This window comes from Bos indicus x Bos taurus, chromosome 9, assembly GCF_003369695.1.
Source record: "Bos indicus x Bos taurus breed Angus x Brahman F1 hybrid chromosome 9, Bos_hybrid_MaternalHap_v2.0, whole genome shotgun sequence".
NCBI lineage: Eukaryota > Metazoa > Chordata > Mammalia > Artiodactyla > Bovidae > Bos > Bos indicus x Bos taurus.
In genome coordinates this window covers 31,593,609-31,615,057 of record NC_040084.1, presented here as the reverse complement: position 1 = coordinate 31,615,057, position 21,449 = coordinate 31,593,609, and the positions used below count along the sequence as shown (strand labels likewise).

Below are 21,449 nucleotides of genomic sequence, written 5' to 3'. Positions count from 1 at the left end.
CATAGACGGCAGCCCACCAGGCCCCCCAGTCCCTGGGATTCTCCAGGCAAGAACACTGGAGTGGGTTGCCATTTCCTTCTCCAGTGCATGATCATTAAAGAAAAAATGGGCATTTCGAGGTGATGAATTTAGCACTTTTCTATACATGAGAAGATGCAAGAGTTTGGGTTCATTGAAACCCATCCTTTGATAGTGCGCCTTAACTATCTAGGGCCAGTATCCTGTTTTCTCCATCCTGAATCCCTTCTGGAGGCGTTGGGGTGGGCTTTGGGTGGGGGTTGCAGTGGCTGATAGCCTGATGGCTGCAACGTCGTTTGTTAACTGATATGGCACGTGACCATCTTTGCCCACATTCATAATGTTGGTTTGTACATGGCGTGGTCTGCTCGGCCCCACAGGTGTGTGGAGAGTAGCCAGCACATCTCCAGACCACTGAGGTGAATGTAGATGTGAGTGAGAGGGCAGGTGGCTGGGAGCAGGACATGTAATTGGGAGGAGGAGAACAATGGCAGTTTTGATAACTGGATACCTGAAGGCTGGAAGTGATGAGGTATCATGACTTCACCCAATTTAGCAAATATAGGGACTTGTGTGTTAAAGAAAAGCTTAACTTAAATATAAAGAAATTAGCACTTTATGCACACCTGGGTGGCATGACTGAGTAAAATTCAAACCTGCTACATAGGCAAAATCACATAAAGTGGGAGTTGTATATCTGCCTAACTCATCCCAGAAAGGGTGACTTAATCATGCTAAACAAGGTATTAATTATTCAGTCAATCCCTGAGAATTCATGTGAATCCTGACTATTCTGCATATAATATTGTTCCTTTATTTTAATTAATGAATTGATTTCTCTGCTTGATAATGGTTCTTTGTTTTTTGTTTGAAAATCTAGAACATGGACAGCTTTTTTTTTTTTTTTCTTTTGGCAGACCTCCAAAATATGTTCTCTTATTGTCCATTCCTAAGAACCCAGGAAGTCTCAATGAACTCTCTGACAGTCGTCTTGCGATTTGGTAAAGTATACATGCTTCTTTTTTATGATTGTTTGGGGGATAGACAATAAGCAAACTTCAGGGGCCAAACTGCTTCTCAAAGATTAAAATTAAAGCAACTTTTGGTTTCTTCTAAGAATGAGATTAACTTAAGAACTTTTGCAAACATAAACAATGGATCAGTTAGGAGATGAAAGTGCCCTGTAATCAGCGGAAGGGTTAAATACTGAGTGAGAGAGATGGGTCACAGGAATTACTTGGCAATACAAAACAGTGAATTTATATTTTGACAGATTGTGTCAATGAGGCTGCCTTAACATGACTGTATCAAAATAGAAATGTCAAAATTCTCACATCAGGAGGTTGCAGTGGAAATGCGGGAGTAGTAGCCTGGCCTTTCAGAGTGTGAGTCCATTGTTCAATTGTGACTCTCCTTTAACAGCCAGATATCAGATGAATAAATAAAACTTTGAAACAGATTGCATATACTTGAGAATACGCTGTTCTGCTTTATGGCAAAAGGCATCAAAATGCCTGGCACCATATATCAGTAACTTTTCAAACTTGTTTTTTTTTCCCCCAGAGAGATGTCAATACAATCTCTCAAATTAACATTTTCGTCTGTCATCTGTTTTGGGTGAACATGGTTACCATGTCAGTGTGAGGAGAGAGAAAGAAGTGGGAAGGAGAAAGTGTTTCCAGTTTATAAATACTTGAGTTTGAAAAGTATCAAATGACAGCCACTTGTGACTGCCTCATGACACCTAACATTTCATCCTTACCCTGAAAAATTACCTCTGCTTTCATTTCTCATTAAGGGAGAAAGAGGACTAAAATTAATTAGTATTAGGGAAGCAGACTGTTCCATTCTAAGTAGCCTAAGCTTTATTATTTGAAACATTTAAAACCACACTCCACAAAGTCCAAAATAATTCTTAGTATGAAACAAAGCTGTATTTGTAGGAAGTGAGTATCCTGCTCTTAGGACCCCTAATGCTGTTCCATAGTAAAATTAAATTAGTACTTTTATTATGACTTCCCTGGTGGCTCAGATGGTAAAGAATCCTCCTGCAGTGTAGGAAATCTGGATTTGATCCCTGGGTTGGGAAGATACCCTGGAAAAGGGAATGGCAACCCATTCCAGTATTCTTGCCTGGAGAATCCCATGGACAGAGGAGCCTGGCAGGCTACAGTCCATGGGATCGCAAAGAGTTGGACATGATTGAGCGACTAACACACACACTTCTGTTTTTGGAAGGAGGACTCCTTCCAGGGCTTGAGAATAGGCTCCTGTCTAACACTCAGAAATGAATTATCCAGGGAGACACACATTGATAAAACAAAAGAATATATTGGGAAGAACATTTGTGTAGAGAGCAGCAGGGTAATGCAAATCAGGAGAACTGCTCTGCCATGCAGCTCACAGACTCAGGGTTTACAGTATTGCGGTTAGCTTTCTGGGTTGTCTCTGGCTGATCATCTTGCTTGTGTCAATCTGTTCTGACTCAGGGTTATTCCAACGTGGCTTGCGCATCTCTCGGCTGAGATAGATGCCAGTGCAAAGGATTCTGGGAGGTTGGTTCAGTTCAGTTTAGTCGCTCAGTTGTCATATCCGACTCTTTGCAACCCCATGGACTGCAGCACGCCAGGCCTCCCTGTCCATCACAAACTCCCGAGTTTGCTCAAACTCATGTCCATTGAGTTGGTGATGCGATCTAACCATCTCATCCTCAGTCGTCCCCTTCTCCTCCTGCCTTAAATCTTTCCCAGCATCAGGGTCTTTTAAAATGAGTCAGTTCTTCGCATCAGGTGGCCAAAGTATTGGAGTTTCAGCTTCAACATCAGTCCTTCCAATGAACACTCAGGACTGATCTCCTTTAGGACAGACTGGTTGGATCTCCTTGCAGTCCAAGGGACTCTCAAGAGTCTTTTCCAACACCACAGTTCAAAAGCATCAATTCTTTGATGCTTAGCTTTCTTTATGTCCAACTCTCACATCCATACATGACTACTGGAAAAACCATAGCTTTGACCAGAAGGACCTTTGTTGGCAAAGTAATGTCTCTGCTTTTTAACATGCTGTCTAGGTTGGTCATAAATTTTCTTCCAAGGAGCAAGCGTATTTTAATGTCGTGGCTACAGTCACCATCTATAGTGATTTTGGAGCCCCCCAAAATAAAGTCAGCCACTGTTTCCACTGTTTCCCCATCTATCTGCCATGAAGTGATGGGACCAGATGCCATGACTTTGTTTTCTGAATGTTGAGCTTTAAGCCAACTTTTTCACTCTCCTCTTTAACTTTCATCAAGAGGCTCTTTAGTTCTTTTTCACTTTGTGTCATAAGGGTGGTGTCATCTGCATATCTGAGGTTATTGATAATTCTCCCAGCAATCTTGATTCCCTTGCGCTTCCTCCAGCCCAGCGTTTCTCATGATGTACTCTGCGTATAAGTTAAATAAGCAGGGTGACAATATACAGCCTTGACATACTCCTTTTCCTATTTGGAACCAGTCTGTTGTTCAATGTCCAGTTCTAACTGTTGCTTCCTGACCTGCATACAAATTTCTCAAGAGGCAGGCCACTGGTATTCCCATCTCTTTCAGAATTTTCCACAGTTTATTGTGATCCACACAGTCAAAGGCTTTGGCATAGTCAATAAAGCAGAAATAGATGTTTTTCTGGAACTCTCTTGCTTTTCCCATGATCCAGCAGATGTTGGCAATTTGATCTCTGGTTCCTCTGCCTTTTCTAAAGCCAGCTTGAACATCAGGAAGTTCACGGTTCACGTATTGCTGAAGCCTGGCTTGGAGAATTTTGAGCATTTCTTTACTAGCATGTGAGATGAGTGCAGTTGTGCGGTAGTTTGAGCATTCTTTGGCATTGCCTTTCTTTGGGATTGGAATGAAAACTGATCTTGGAGGTTGGTAGGACAATATTATGGGCTGGAATTTCCTCCCTTCTTTTGGCACCTGCCTAATTAGCTGGTGAGTTTTCAAAGCAGCCCCTCATTCCTTATTAGGACTTCCTGTTGTGAGACAACTTGTACCCTAATATTTTCAGGTAGGAAAAAAATAGAGTTCAATTTTTTTTCTTTATGATACTTCACTTTGGTGGGATTTGCTCTGTGAGAAAACTTAATTTTTTTCCCCATAAACATTTATCTCTAGCATTTTAGTTCCAGGGGGAGAATTTAAAAAGGAGGGAAACTTTGTGGGAGATCATATAGAAGTTCCCCCAAATATACATAATTAATGTGGAGTAGCTGAACAAAGAATATGCTTTTCTTGTCTTGTTATAATGTAAATATTTCCTTTTTTACTCAAATGACAGCTAATGTTTCATCAGGATTAAACTCCTTCAGTATGCTAACTCTCCATTTTACCCTCTCCTTCAGACAAACATGTGCAGTCCAGCAGTTTAGTATTTTTTTCGCATTCTTTAAGGACTTCAGGTGACAAGAGCAAAATAAGACGGTGTTGGGGAAATGCATGGCTGTGAGACTAGTGTTACCATTGTGAAAGGAAAATAGAAGAGGAGTCAGTATTGATAAGAGAGCTCTCTAAAATAGAGCCGGGAAGCCACTGAGAAAGTGTGACTTAGACATGTCTCAGCCTGGAAGAAATCTGACCCTTTGACCACTTATTGTCCTAACGAAGGCCTCCAGAAGATCTGCCAGAAACACAAGATACTTATTGACCCTTATCCTAAAAATAACTCAAAACAGCCTATCTCCTTATGGCATGCCTCGCCAGAATAACTCGTCATACCTTAAGGACACATATTTGCTGACTTGTGTCAGGGTCAGTGGCAGTTCTCACTGGGCAACTCTAATAACCTCGTGGCTTTTTGCCATTATAAACCCCTGACTCCTCCTCTTCCCCAGAACACTTTCGGTTTTACTGGAATCTGTGTCTCCTGAATTGCAGTTCTTAAGAACACAAATGTAATTCCCTGGTGGCTTAGACAGTAAAGTGTCTGCCTACAATGCGGGAGACCCAGGTTCAATCCCTGGGTCGGGAAGATCTCCTGGAGAAAGAATGGCAACCCACTCCAGTATTCTTGCCTGGGAAATCCCCTGGACAGAGAAGCCTGGTAGGCTACAGTCCATGGGGTCACAAAGAGTCGGACACGGACTTTACTTACTTACTAAGAACACAAATAAAACCCTTTGTTCTTTGCGGCCTTGGTACTAATCACTATTTAACACAATTTATTGGCTGGTAAATTAGAGGAAGTAAGCGAGACTGCTCGGTCTGAGTTCCCTATGTCTAAACATGCAGATTTACTTCAGAGGCTGGATTGTGAGGAATAAATGAGACAACATATGTGAGAGAGGTTAGTAAATTATAAAACACAACATTAACTGTTATTGCAGAACAGTTATCTAAACAATGATATGAACTTAGAGCTCTTTTTAGGTGGGCAGAGTTAGAAACAGTTTACCCAATAAGTCCTAGAATTGCTTGAATTCCAGGTTAAAAAACAAACAGTGTATGAGGCTGATGAACTGTGCAATCCTCCATAGATATCTGTTCTGCTGTTAGAATAAAAGTTAAGAGCATTAAAAAAAAATAAAAGCTGAACTTTAGGTAGAGGCTAAATTGTCTCAAGATTTCAGACCCAATTCTTTTAATTAAAAAAAAAAGTTTATTCTTAACATTTTTCCACTCCATCCATCCATCCCTTATTCATCAAATATTATCAACAGATCCCTGCCACGTACTGTGTTTAGAAAAGAGTAGAAGAAAGTATATTGTATTGGTACCGAAATTACTTCAGTTTAATTTGTGACCTTTTCAGCCTCTCTGTACCCTGGCTTACCTGCCCACATTCTCTACTCATCCTGTCTCTTTATTGAACCAATTCTACTCTTCAAGTACCATCTTAGTTCTTTCTCCTTCAGTGAAGAAATTGGTGGTGACTCCAGTCCTTAGCAGTCTCTCTTTATTGTACTTACGTTTAAAATTTCTCATTATTCCCTTATCATGTGCTCCTCTGGGTGGTTAGCAACGATTTATTATATACTTGAGTTTGCCTATCCATGCATTTGAACATTCCTTGAATACATATTAAGTATAATTATGTGCCAGATATCAAACTAGATGGCAGTTGTGCAACATTACCATAAGACCTACTCTTGCTCTTGCATTTTTATTCATAGTCTCCTAACTTAGAATACTGTCCAGGAAGGGAAGGACTGCATTTCAGCCTGAAGTCATGGACTCAGGAACTGAGATATAAAAGCAATGTATATAGTTGGCCCTCTGTATCTACAGGTTCTATATGGGTGAATTTAATCAACTGTGGATCAAAAATATTTTTAAAAAATTCTAAGAAGTTCCAAAAGCAAAACTTGAATTGGGTGGTCATGGGCAACTATTTATGTAGTGAAAGAAAGTGAAAGTATTAGTTGCTCAGTCGTGATTGACTCTTTGCAACCCCAGGGACTGTAGCCCCCAGGCTCCTCTGTTCATAGAATTCTCTAGGCAAGAATACTGGAGTGGGTTGCCATTTCCTTCTCCAGGGAATCTTCCCTACCCAAGGAGTGAACTCAGGATTATTGCACTGCAGGCAGATTCTTTACCATCTGAGCCACCAGGGAAGCTGGTAGTACTTACATTAAATTAGATATTGTATAAGTAATCTAGCAATGATATATGTATACGGGTGAATGTGTGTAGGTTATATGAAATACTACATCCTTTGTATAAGGGACTTGAATGTCCACAGATTTTGGTGTTGTTAGGGGGCTTTCGAAACAATCCTTCTTGGAGACTGAGGGACAAGAGTATCTATTCGTCTATACCCAGTTTCTATTTCAAGTATTTTTCTACCAGAGCGACAGAAACTAAATGTCAGTGAGTTCAGAGATTTCTTCTTCTCCTAGAGCAGGACCCCAGGGTTGTGTCAGAGTTTCAGAGAGTTTAACTTGATCCAAGACTAGAGAGTAGGATTGGGGTTGGGAGAGGGGGTGCTGCCTGTCCCTGCTGTAATCCGGCTGCACAGGCATCTGCTGAAATGGCCTTTGCTCCATTAGCTGCTTGGTCAGTGGTCCCCACGCTGGCCTGGAAATGTCTTTTGTCCCTACCCACGTGACTCCAGGCAGCTCCCTGCTGCTTCTGTGCCGCTTCTGGGTACAGAATGTTCATTCTATGTCTCCTTTACCACCCAGAGAGACTGGAAGCTGACAGACTTCTTAAGATCCTATCTGTCTACACATTCCATCAGGCAGCCAGCCTTTTTATTCCCTGAATGCTGTATCCTCCCTGGGGATCAATTTGGAATTGATGTACAGATCCCTTTTTTTCTCTCTCTCTTTCTCATTAATATCATTGAAGTATAATGGACAAACAGTAAAGTACATCTGTTTAAAGTGTATGATTTTGATATTTTCTGCTTTATGTATACACTCACAAAGCCATCACCACAATCCAGATGATAAACATATCCATCATCCCTAAAGTTCCTTTATGCCCGTTTATATTCCCTCAAATAGTCCTTCTTCCACTCTCTCCTGAAAGGTGTTAAGTCTCTCAGTCGTGTCTGACTCTTTGCAACCCTGTGGAATGTAGCCCTCCACGCCCCTCTGTCCATGGCTTTCTCCAGGCAAGAATACTGGAGTGAATATCCATTCCCAGACCCTACCCTGGGTAAGGACTCTTCCCAACCCAGGGACTGAACCCAGATCTCCTGCATTGCAGGCAGATTCTTTACTGTCTGAGCCGGGAAACCCTTTCCCCTCCTCCAGACTGGACCTTAAAAGCCTTTATTAGAACCTGCCTGGAAAGCAGATCTGGTGCCCTCTCTGTGAAAAGCACCGTTCCTACACTCCCCTTGTTTTCGCTCTGACTCTGTCCCCTGGCTTATTAAGACCAGGAAACCTTTTCTCTAGCTGTAGGGAACAGGAGAGAAGGAAGCCTTGCCCTTCTTCATCGTATTTTGCCTCAAATCTCTGATATATGCTGTGAAGGTCTCAGTTATGGCACACAGAAGCAAGGAAAGGACTATTTTTTTTTTCTTTTTGCTCTAAGATCATTTCTCTGAGGCAATGATACACAGGTTGCAGCTGTTTGTATGACTGATTGAAGGGTGGGTGAGAAGGAGGAGGAAGGTACTGGGAAGAAGAGATATTGGGCTAATGTTTCAAAAATATCCAGACACATATCCATAAAGGATATTCTATTTTATTCCACTTACATGAAACTGTACATAGTAGGTAAGCAATAAATGATTGTTCAGCAATTGATCCCACTAACCTGGACGTCCATAGGAGCTATGTAGTTGGTGGTGTGCCTAATGAAGTGAGAAGAATAAATGGCTTTTTTTGAAAAATTAATTTTTATTGGGGAGTAGTTGCTTTGCAATGTTGTGTTAGTTTCTACTGTAGTAAAGTGAATCAGGCATATGTACACATATATCCCTCCCTTTTGGACTTCCTTTCCCTTCATGTCATCACAGTACATTAAGTTCCTTATGCTATACTGTATATTCTTATTAGTTATCTATTTTATACATAGTACCAATTGTGTATGTGTGTTGATCCCAATCTCCCAATTCCTGTCAATGGCTTTTAAAAATGTATGACTTATTGGTTATGAATTAGAAAAAAAAATAGTCTGTTTCATCTTTCTTAAATGAGGATGATGAAATACAGGAAAATAATTGGGTAGGATAGGGTGAATTCTCAGATATTCCTTCTCTCCAAGGGCCCTGTTTTCCTAATCATAACTGGCAAGTTAAACTATATGATCCCTGAAATTGTTAATTTTTCATTTTGTTGTTATATGAGATGGATGAATCATATGGGCATTTTAATGTTGGCTGTAAGAAAATATGTACAATCTTTCTAGAAAGAAATGTATAGTGATGGATGGTTAACATTGGAGTGGAGTGCTTTGTTATTCAGTTGCTCAGCCAAGTCTGACTCTTTGCGCCCCCATGGACTGCGGCATGCCAAGCTTCCCTGTCCCTCCCTATCCTCTGGGGTTTGCTCAAACTCATGTCCATTGAGTCAGTGGTGCCATCCAACCATCTCATCTTCTGTTGCCCTCTTCTCCTCCTGCCCTCAGTCTTTCCTGGAATCAGGGTCTTTTCAATGAGTTGACTCTTATCATCAGGTCACCAGAGTATTTAATGGAGTGCTTACCATTTGCCAAGATTGGAAAACCAGTAATAGCCAACAGGAAGTTTACTATTGGATGGCTGGGATGTCCATTCACTGGTCCTGGCTTGTTATATATGCATTAACTTTTTTTATCTTTCAATAGCCCTATAAGGAAGACACTGTTATATTTTCCATTCTAGAGATGAGAACTCTAAAACATAAACAGATTAGGCCAAAATCATATAACTAGACCTCGATAGAACCAGGATTCAAACCAGATAGATTTAAGCTTGTAACTACTATGCCTTATGCACATATATTATATCATTTAATTCTCCTAAGACTGCTTCCCTTGAGGTATTAATCCTGCTTTAGAGATAAGAAAGAGTGTCAGAGAGGTTAAGTAATGTGCCAGGACATAAATCTCATAATTTTTCATGGATTTAGGATTATATTCATGGGTATCTAAGTTTAAAATCCAGCCTTTTAACCATGGTGCTCTATCAAGAAAAGTGTTATACCTTTCTAACTCTATACTGAGGGAATAATCACAAATTTTAACAAATTTGAGTATATAAAATATCTGTGTAAAAAGTAAACTATTGAAAGTAAACAGATGGGTCTGGTTAAATCAATTATGTATATATATAATATGGAATTATTCAAATTATGCATATAATTTTTAATGATGTGGAGAGTATTTGGCTTATAATGATACATTAGCAGAAAATCAAGATTTAAAATTTAATGATTTTATCATTGCAAATATTTTCAAAAGCAGAGAAAAAGAATGGGAGAAATTACCTCAAAATGTTAAAAAAAATAAAAAAAGTTTGGATAGTTTGATTCTGGACAGTTTAAATTTTATTCTGAGTTTTCTATATCATTATAAAATTTGACTTAAAAACATGAAGGTCAATGTTAGTTTGGCTTTTTAATCTTTACTTCAGTATAAATTTTTCAGAAAATGCAGCTAGTTCCTTAGAACAAATTTTAAAAATATTTACTATCAAATACTCTAAGTACACTGAAATATGGAAAATCACTTAAATTTGTTTGTTACAGTATTTTAGTAGTTAAGTACAATTCTTTATGTGTGTATCTTCTTGGGGAAACAAATTAAATTTGGTATGTGACCCCTGCACCTTAATAACATTTAATCTACAGCTGACCAAATAGAAAGTGTAACCTCTTTTGTTTAGAGACAAAATAAGTTGAATGGTACCCTGTATCAATTCTCCATCTAAATTAGCTTCACAATAAAGATGATGAGTCTTGCTTCAAACCGTAGTGATGGATAAAAGCGGGCAAGCAACTTTCAAGTTCCTGTGTGACTTAGAAACATTGCCGACCCCTTCTACTAGCCCCTCAGTCTGAGTCACAGACCTTAATTATGGGCACACATCCCCAACTCCAAAACTGACTGACATGACAATTTCTGGTTACATGCTTGTTTTTGCATTACAACTTTGGGCTGGTCACTTACATTTCGGAATTTAGGACAAACTTGAGATTTGTTTAGAGAACAATACTGTAGAAACTGTGTTTAAGAGCACGGGGCACTCTGAGGTCAGAATAGGGAAGAAAAGCTTTTATACGTGCTTTTATTATACAAAGACTTAGAAGACAGCATTCCTGTCCTGAATTAACCTGAGGAGGAATACCTCTGGAGGAGTACTGTGAGAGAGCAGATGAATGACTGAGGAAAGGCAGGACCTAGAGGGCCAGGGCTGAAGAAGCGTTCACTGGCATCCCTACTACCTGTATAATTATGGCATTAAATTTCAGTAAGTCTAGAACACATCACTTAAAATTAAAACAACAACAACTTTTTTTTGATTATTCGTAGACCGTTTCCAGAAATGAATCATATAGCATCTGGGAAAGTGCCTCAAGGGCTTTTAAACAAATCCTCTATTAGTCATGAGCAATAGGCTGAGTTATAAAACCACATCTGGAGAATTACATTTCAAAAGACTCATCTTTTTCCCTTTAATTTCACCAGGCGCTGAGCCAGGTGTTTTACATAAATTATCTCATTTGTTTTCTCTGACAACATACAGCACTGAGGTAAGTTGTATATGAACCCCATTTTATAGATGAGGGAACGAAGGCTCAAACAGTTAAATAATTTGCCCTTTGGCACTCAAGTCAAATAGGGGTTGCCACTAGAACTGCTCAATCCCGGTATCCATGACTTCCTCCCTGTAGCACTCATGGGAGGCAAGGTGTGATGTTCTCAGGTGAGCATGCAGGGAAGGTGGTGAAGAGCTCAGAAAGGGGGTTATCGTGCGGCCAGGAAATAGAAGACATGAAGTAGACCTGAAGTCGTCTCTATAGTGCTGTTATCCAACAAAGAGGTGAAAACATCTGATGAGTATGTTTGAAAATGAATCAGTCTGGAAAGAAGAAAAGAGCCTAGTAGGCTGGGAAGAAGTTCAGATGCTACCAGATGAATAGGCAGATCTAGGAAAATTATAGACACATCTTAAAGACCTGATTGCTGGCCTAATATCCTCTGATGGATGTAGTTTCAAGCGCATGCTGCTTTAAAATAATTTAGCCTTGATTGCCTGTGGTTGGAAGTGAGTTTTTGCGAAGCAAAACGTATTTTCTTTCCTCTTGGGAGCCTTGTGCAGTGCATCAAATAGCCTGAATTAAAGGAATTGCTTCGGCTTGTGTGTGTTGATAAAATTACTATTTAAAGCAAACAGAGGACTTCAATTTTTCAGAAGAGGAGGGAATTAGAAAATCAGTAAGCTGTGACACCTGCACAGAATACTTGTTTGAAGTTTAGGAAGGGAATAAGCTATGTAAAACTTTTCTTTTCTTGAGAGATATGAGAGAGTGTTCTAATCTAAATGAGCAGAGACAGGAGTGTGATGGCATAGTTAAATAATCTGGTAATGTCCATGTAGTGTAGTTCAGGAAAGAAAGAGACATTTCACTGGGATGTTCACTGTGAGGTGATTCAGACAAATGATGTTGAAATGTAAGACAAGAGAGACCAAAGATGACTCCTGTCTGGAGGCTTGAAACTAGCTAGGCGGAGATAAGACTATTAGGGAGCTCTGATTAAGCACCAGTTATAAATGAGAAAGGCAGTTACCTTGCTACCCTTGAGAAGAGAGAGCTGAGCTCCCAGGACTGTTGAAGAGAAGCACTGAGGCTGAATATGCACATTTCATACATAGCCTAATTTTAATCAACCCCCAAGAGAACGCCTATGGAATGGAATCTGGAAGGTAATTTGGGAATGGCAACTTGTTAGTGTTGGGCCAGGCCCAACAGAGATAGTTTCTGATAGTCCAGCTTGTTTGAAATAAATGATTAACTATAGTCATTACAGTTAGAAAATTGATTATAGGATAGGTAGAAAATAGAAGAAACAGAAAGTTACGCTTTCAGGGACAATTCTGGGCTCATGACACAGAGGCAAATCACTAAAAAGAGCTTCTGTCTCTTTTATGACCAGGAAAGTTGCCATGACCAGGGAATAGCAGAATCTGGGAGAGAGTGTAGTTTGGAACATACCACACAAAAACCGTGATGGTGCTTGCCAGCAGAAACAAGAGAGCCATAGAGGTACAGCCTCATTCTCAATTCCCCCTTTTAATTTTTATACAAGTGTAGGGGGAACTTAATCATGTCTGGATTGGACATGGAGTCCAAGAAATATGCTCTGACTTCAGGAAAGTGTAGCAGAAACATCATTGCATGTTTGGAGAGGCAGCTTCTGTTGTGGGCCAGATAGCTACCAGAGACAATGTTCCTCGTGTATGCATTTTTTGGGTTTGTTTTCTTTCTTCTTAATGGAAAACTTTTCATGTACACATTGTCAAACAACACGAACTAAATTTTCTTTTACAATTTATTTAGCCAATGATCATTTCCCCCCCTTTCTTGAAAGGGAAGAGTGTGATATTGGTTATTTTGGGAGAGAGTTGTAGAAACTGGATGGCAAAGCTTATATTTTTCCTTTGAAAAGATTAGTCTTCTGCCTCAAATGCTGTATTCATTCTGGCTATGCATGTGTGCAGCTAAGTCGCTTCAGTCATGTCCTACTCTGTACAACGCTATGGACTGTAGCCCTCCAGGCTCCTCTGTCCATGGGATTCTCCAGGCAAGAATACTGGAGAGGGTTGCTATTCCCTTTTCCAGGGTATCTTCCTGACCTAGGGGATTGAACCTAGGGATTGAACCCATGTCTCTATGTCTCCTGCATTGACAGGTGGGTTCTTTATGACTGCTGCTGCTGCTAAGTTGCTTCAGTCGCGTCTGACTCTGTGAGACCCCATAGACGGCAGCCCACCAGGCTCCCCCATCCCTGGGATTCTCCAGGCAAGAACACTGGAGTGGGTTGCCATTGCCTTCTCCAATGCATGAGAGTGAAAAGTGAAGGTGAAGTCTCTCAGTCGTGTTCGACTCTTAGCGCCCCATGAACTGCAGCCCACCAGGCTCCTCCGTCCGTGGGCTTTTCCAGGCAAGAGTACTGGAGTGGGTTAGCACCACCTATATTGAAGCTAATTGCACAGTGGAAGTGAGTTCTGACCCGGATCATGGAATCCAGAGCTACTAAAGGAGGGGTGCTTTTGATGCCGGTAGTCAGTTTTTCATTTTATATAATTTCCACATGATTTTTTTACCCTGCGAAATTCTTAGATGCTGGGGTTGCTGTCTTTAAGCATATCATTCTTGAATGTGCTGAGGAAAAAGTGGTTCTTTATTCTGTCTTCCAAAACCCTATCATAAGGAGGGAATCTATGTAAGTTGATATCTAAAATTTTTAAGTCATAATTTTATACCTTTGCAAAGGATATACTTACTGGCAGGTGTTATTACTGTATTTTAAAAGGAAACTGTCACACACACCACTCTTTTCAATGTATATGATAGAATCTAAAGTAAAAAAGCCAAAGAGTTAGTCGCTCATTTGTGTCCAACTTTTTGCGACCCCATGGACTGTAGCCTGCCAGGCTCCTCTGTCCATGGAATCCTCCAGGCAGGCAAGAATACTGGAGTGGGTTTCCATTTTCTTCTTCAGGAGATCTTCCCGACCTAGGGATCAAACCCAGGTCTCCCACATAGCAGTCAGATTCTTTACCATCTGAGCCACCAGGTTCTACTTAAATTTAGAATAATCCTCTGGAAATATTGAAATGGTTCCAGATAATCATTCTTATTATTATATTATTATCCTTATCCTATATGATGCTATTATTACATTATCCAAGCATGTTTTTATGTATAATTTTTGTCATGTCTAATCAAATGTGTTGATTGTAAATATTTTATTTCATATGGTTCTGTCTCTAAATGTTATATTTTTTTCTAATTTGAGTTATAATTTATTAGTTCCAATAATTTTTAGTGACTTCCTCAGAATTTTAGGGCTTCCCTGGTGGCTCAGAGGTTAAAGCATCTGCCTCCAACCCAGGAGACCCGGGTTCGATCCCTGGGTCAGGAAGATCCCCTGGAGAAGGAAATGGTAACCCACTCCAGTATTCTTGCCTGGAGAATCCCATGGACGGAGATGCCTGGTAGCCTACAGTCCACGGGATCGCAAAAAGTCGGACACGACTGAACGACTTCACTTCACTTTCACTTTCAGAATTTTATATATACAAGACTATGTAACTTGAGAATTGAGATAGTTTTGTTCCTTCCTTTACAATCTGTATACTTCTTATTCTTTTTCTTGCCTGTGTCTCTTTAATATAACCTTCAGTAAAATGTTGATTAAGAATGGTAAGAACACCCATTCTTGTCTTACTTCTGATCTTAGGGGGAAAGCTTTCAACCTTTCACCATTAAGTATGATGTTAGCTATGGATTTTCATATGGACTTTGAAGAAGTTTCTTCCTATTCCTATTTATATGAAAGGGTGCTGGGTTGAGTCACATTCTTTTTATGTGTCTATTGAAATGAACATGTATTTTAATTCCTTTTTTCTATTAACAGCCCATCAATATAATATTACATTGGTTGATTTTCATGTTGAAGCACCATGGATCATGGTGTATAATTCTCTTTTATGTATTTCTGGAATCAGTTGCTAGCATTATGTTGAGGATTTTTTTCAATTATTGATATATTTACAAAGGATATTGGTTTACTGCTGCTGCTAAGTTGCTTCAGTGGTGTCCGACTCTGTGCGACCCCACAGACGGCAGCCCACCAGGTTCCCCTGTCCCTGGGATTCTCCAGGCAAGAACACTGGAGTGGGTTGCCATTTCCCCCTCCAATGCATGAAAGTGAAAAGTGAAAGTGAATTCGCTCAGTAGCGTCCGACTCCTAGCGACCCCATGGACTGCAGCCTACCAGGCTCCTCTGTCCATGGGATTTGCCAGGCAAGAGTACTGGAGTGGGGTGCCATTGCCTCCTCCCATATTGGTTTACAGTTTTCATTTTTATTATGTTGATATCTTCAGTTTTAGTATCAGTGTAATACTGCCTTCACGGAGTGAGTTATGAAGTATTCCCTCCTTTTCCATTTTTTCCTGAAAATAGGCCATCAACTTTTAATATAATTACTGAAATGGTTAGATTTGTCTACCATTTTATCATTTTTTTCTGTCTTCTCTGTTTTCTAACTCAGCTATCGCCACCTCTCCCCCACCTCCTTTCCTATCTTCTTTTAGATTACTTGAACATCACTTTAGTACTCAGTTTACATTTGCCTACTAAATTTTTTACTATATAGCTTTATATTATTTTTCATGGTTGTTTTAGTGATTGTAATATACATACCTAACCTTTCATAATCTACTATGGTTAGTTTTGAACCACTTCATATCAAATGTGGAAAAGTTGCATCCATATAACTCTCTCTTGTGGTCCTTTATATTATGTATATCATATGTACAACTTGTACATACATTGAAAATCCCAGGCCAGAGTGTTATACTTTTTACTTTCAACATCTTAACAGAAAATATAATCTTTTTTACTTGTCCAGATATTTATCATTTCTATTGTTCCTTATTTCTAAAGATTTATGTTTTCCTGGGGTGTTATTTCCTTTCAACTTGAACAATCAGAATCTACTTTATCATGTCTTGTAGAATATGTCCGCTGATGATGAATTTTATTAGTTTTTGTTCATCTGAGAATGTCTTCATTTTTCCTTTATTTTTGAAGGAAAATGATACATTTCTGCTGAATGGAGCATTCTGAGTTGACAGTTCTTTCAACAGTTTAAAGATGTTGTTCCACTGTCTTCTGTCCTTTATTACTTCTGATGAGAAATTCATAATTATTCAAATCACTGTTCCACGGTATGTCAGAGTTTTTTCTCTAGCCGCTTTCAAGATTTGTCTTTATGGTTTGTGCTCAGAAGTTAGGTTAGGATCTTTTTTGAAGTTATCTTGTTTGAATAGTCAAGAACTGTGAAGGATCTAAGATTTTACCTTTCCTGTTAGCTAACATGTTAGTCTGATATAATTTTGTGGATGCTGGTAGAAGACATGATACCCCTGGGAAAGAGGCAAAAGATTTTAATACCTATGACACTGCAGACAGCATGAAGTTCATGTTCATGAAATTTTTTGCCTCCTAGGTCCTATCTTAGGATACAGGGCAGCCCAGGAGGATGCTGTGCATGCAGAGGTGAATCACAACTGAGGAAACCCCAATCATTTAAAGGACGCTGAAAAGTGACGTTACCATTATCATAATGGTCATGAAACAAATTTATCCTCTGCCTCAGAGGGAAGCACTGTCTCTGTCATTCAAGATTATTTGCTATACAAGCATGCTTGAAAAAGATAGTCCAAAACAAAAGCTGATACAAAGTATGCAGAACTGCCATAAGGAATTGTCTTCCAATAGGACCATGCTGAACTTCTTGGATATGTTAATGTTCATTTTTAATCATAATTTACCAAGTTTTTGGCTGTTCTTCAGATACTCAGTCCCATTGTGTACATTAGACCTTTTGATGAAGTCCCACAGGCCTCTGATGTTCCCTATATTTTTCCTTTAGAAGCTATTCATTTTATAAATGGAAGTTTGCCCGGCTTTACCCATTTTCCCACCAACCTGCCAGCAACCACCAGTCTACTTCCTGTTTCTATGAGTTTGATTTCTTTCAGCTCAACATATGGGTGAGATCACTGTTTGTTTTTTTCTATCTGAGTTACTTAACTAGCGAAGTGCCCTCAAGATGCATCTATGTTGCTATAAATGGTAGAATTTTTCTTCCTTTTAATGCCTGAATAATATCCCATTGTATGTGTGTGTATCACGTATTTTCATCCATTCACCTATTGGCAGACACTTAGGTTATCTCTGTATCCTGGCTATTATAGATAATGCTGCGATGAACATGTGGGTGCAGATATCTATTTGAGCTTGTGACTTTATTTCTTTAGATATGAACTTATAAATGGAATTGTCGGATCATATAGTAGTTCTATTTTTAATTTTTGAGGAAACTCCATACTGTTTTTCATAGTGGCTTCACCAGTTTACGTTCCCACCAGCAATGTACCAGGCTTCCCTTTTCTCCATGTCCTCATGAATACTTCTTACCTCTTGTCTCTTTGATAACAGCTATTTTAATAGATATGAGGTGATAGTTTATTGTGGATTTTTTTGAATTTTTTTTTCCCTTTAAGATATTTAATTTATTTTTGAAAACAGCATTCTAAGCAATTTTTGGCATTTGTAAGATATTACAGAAATCACCATAATATTATATTTTCACATATATGGATTACTACAATGAAATGAAGACTACAAAAAATAGATCTAAATATGAAAAAAAAAATGATTCTGTTGGAAACCAGAAAGGCAATATATATTAATACAAAACATCTTAAATCATTCTCTTTATATGCTTATTCTTGAGTTCCTGGGAACCCAGAAAGGAGAAAAAAAATGTATTATCCAAGCTAAACAGGGCTCACTCATAATCTACAATTTAAATTAAAATTTGAGATAAAAAGTCAATTCTGTGTCTAATTGGCATATACCCTAAAGAAGAAAGGGATTATCCAAAGATTCAGATGCTCCCTCTCCCAAGAATCTGCCTGCAAAGCTACCTTGAACTTTAATGATAATGACAAGATTGAAATTTTATCATGTTTTATTATCTTCCTGAAAAACAGGTAAGGATGAGGGTAGAGAAAGAAAAAGAATTGCTCATTAATTACTCTCTTTTAACTCTTGATTCATCCAGACTTTCCAAACTGGAAACTCTTGATATCTTACCCTGAGCTTTGCTATTTATCAATCTATAGATTAGAGAAGGAAAATTAAAAAGTAAAACAGCCACATGTGTTCTGATCTACTCTGCAAGGACTCTGAAAATATGCTTTAAATAAACAGGCATGGAATATTTTTCTTTCTCTTCTCCCTGGAAGAGGAGAGCAGGGGGCAGAAGTTTCCACTGTCCTTTCTTCTAAGCACATTCTTTTAAAGAAAGGGGGCTGCTCACAAACTCAGTTCCAAATTGTCTTCTTACGATGAGAAGCTGTATGAATCATTGAACTGAAGACCTGGGCAAGACCCCAGCTGCTTACAATCAGTAACTCTTACAGTTGAGATAAAAAGAAAATTGACACAGAGAAAACTTAGAAGCACGTTTAACCTTTAAAATTTTTTTTTAAATTTTATTTTATTTTTAAACTTTACATAATTGTATTAGTTTTGCCAAATATCAAAATGAATCCGCCACAGGTATACATGTTATTGCTATATAGTTGATGTACAATATTATATAAGTTATAGGTGTATAGTGTAGTGATTCACAACTTTTAGAGTTTATACTCCATTTATAGTTATTATAAAATGTTGGCTATATACCCAGTGTTGTACGATATATCCTTGTAGCTTATTTTATACATAATAGTGTGTACCTCTTAATCCTCTCCCCCTATATTGCCCTTCCCCACTTCCCTCTCCCTGCTGGTAACCACTAGTTTCTTCCCTATGTCTGTGAGTCTGTTTCTTTTTCATTATATTAACTAGTTTATCATAATTTTAAAGACATTTTGCATTTATTTTCAAAAATTTAAGCATGCCACATGGCTTGCAGAATCTTATTCCCCAACTAGAGATCAAACCCAGGCCCTGGCAGTGAGATCTCTGAGACCTGACCACAAGACCACCAGGGAATTTCTCTTATATTTTTTAGATTCCACACGTAAGTGATATCGTGTTTGTATGTGTCTTTCTCTGTCCCACTTCTTTGACTTAGCATAATGCCATCCAAGTCCATCCATATTGCTTCAAATGGCAAAGTTTCATCCTTTTTTTATGGCCAGGCATGCACGCTAAGTTGCTTCAGTCGTGTCTGACTCTTTGCGACCCTGTGGACTGTAGCCCGCCAGGCTCCTCTGTCCATGGGATTCTCTAGGCAAGACTACTGCAGTGGGTTGCCATTTCCTTCTCCAGGGGATCTTCCCAACCCAGGGATCGAACCCACATCTCTATTATCTCCTGCATTGGCAGGCGGGTTCTTTACCACTAGCGCCACCTGAGAAGCCCTTTTTATAGCCGAGTGGCATTGTATTGTGCATGTACATCCATCTATCTATCTTTTTACCTTGTCTTCTTTATCTGTTCATCTGTTGATGGACACAGGTTGCTTTCATATCTTGGCAATTGTAAACACTGCTTCTTTGAACATTGAGGAGACTGTACATTTTCCAATTAGTGTTTTTGATTTTTTTGGGTGTATACCCAGAAGTAGAGTTGCTAGGTCATATGGTAGTTCTATTTTTAGTTATTTTGAGAATTCTTCATACTGTTTTCCATAGTGGCTATACTGACTGAGAGTTCCCTTTTCTCTGCCTCCCTGCCAATGCTTGTTATTTATGTTCTTTTTGAATATATCCATCCTGATAGACGTGAGGCGATAGCTCATTGTGGTTTTGATTTGTATTTCCCTGATGATTAGTGATGTTGAGCACTTTTTCATGCACTTATTGGCCATTTGTATATCTTTGAAAAAATATCCATTTGGGTCCTGTATCCATTTTAAATTGGATTTTTTTTCAGTTACATAGTTCCTTATATCTTTTGCATATTAATCTATTATCAGAGACATGGTTTGAAAATATTTTCTCCTATCCTCCTATAGATTGATTTTAATTTTGTTGATCATTTCTTTTGCTATGCAGAAGTTTTGCAGTGTGTTGTTGTCCACTCATTTATTTTTGCTTTTGTTGCTTATGTCACTTGGCATCATTTCCAAAAATTCATTGGTAAGACCAATGTCAAGTAGTTTTTTCCTTATGTTTTCTTCTTTTAATTTCAGTTGTTTTCTCTTTTGATTTATTCTTTGATTCATTGGTTGTTCAGGGATATGTTGTTTGATTTCCATGTTGATTTCAATTTTCTTTTTTTTTTATTTTTAAACTTTACATAATTTTATTAGTTTTGCCAAATTTCTCTTGTTATTGGTTTCTAAATTTATACTATCTCTGTTGGAAAAGATACTTGATATGTTTTTTATCTTCTTGAATTTGTTGAGACTTGTTTTGTGACCTAAAATGTGATCTATTCTAGAAAATTTTCAGTGTTCAGTTGAGAAGAACATATATTCTGGTGAGGTTAGATGGAATGTTTTGTATACATATGTTAGGTTTATTTCATCTATAGTGTTCAAATATTCTTTTTCCATCAAATCTGATGCTCTGTCTGGTTGATCTATCTGTTGTTGAGTGGGGTGTTAAAGTCCATAACTGTTATTGTATTGCAGTTCATTTCTATTTTTAGTTATGTTAGTATGTGATATATTTATGTGCTCCAATATTGAGTGCATAAATATTTCCAATTATTACAGCTCCTCTATGAATTGACTTTTTATCACTATATGATGATCTTCTCATGTGACCATTTTGAACTTAAAGTCTATTCACTGTGGTACAAGTGTAGTTACCCTTGATTTCTTTTGATTACCATTTGCTTGAAATATTTTTCTGTCTCTTTTTTCTCAGCCTATATATGTCCTTAAAGCTAAAGTGAATCTCTTTTAGTCAGCATATGTTTGGATTTTGTTTTTATTTTATTTTTTTTATCTATTCATTCATCCTACATCTTCTGAATGGAGAATTTAGCCCATTTATACTTAAATTAAATTATTGATGAGAAAGAACTTACCATTCCCATTTAAAATATTATTTTCTGACTCTTACAGATCTGTTAATTTTTAAAACTATTTTTCTATCTTTTCTTTAGATTGCATAATTTCTGTGTTACCTCTAATCTCCTATTGAACCCATCTTGTGAATTTTTAATTTCATGTACTGACTTTTTCAGTTCAAAACTTTTTATTTGGTTATTTTTTAGAGTATGTATTCCTCTAAGAACTCCTATCCTTTAGTCATTTCAACTGTGT

General features: G+C 38.3%; 1 long non-coding RNA gene across 2 annotated transcripts in view; it reads left to right on the top strand.

Annotated features, from left to right (window-relative positions):
• Positions 1–21,449, top strand: part of LOC113898184 — a 114,534-nt gene that overhangs the window by 47,100 nt on the left and 45,985 nt on the right. Inside the window, exons 2-3 of one of the 2 annotated variants that reach the window (XR_003512562.1) lie at positions 936–1,019; positions 14,147–14,175. This is a non-coding gene — a long non-coding RNA (uncharacterized LOC113898184). Of the gene's footprint in view, positions 1–935; positions 1,020–14,146; positions 14,176–21,449 lie in introns of those variants that run through there. The other variant, XR_003512563.1, reaches the window with a different exon arrangement.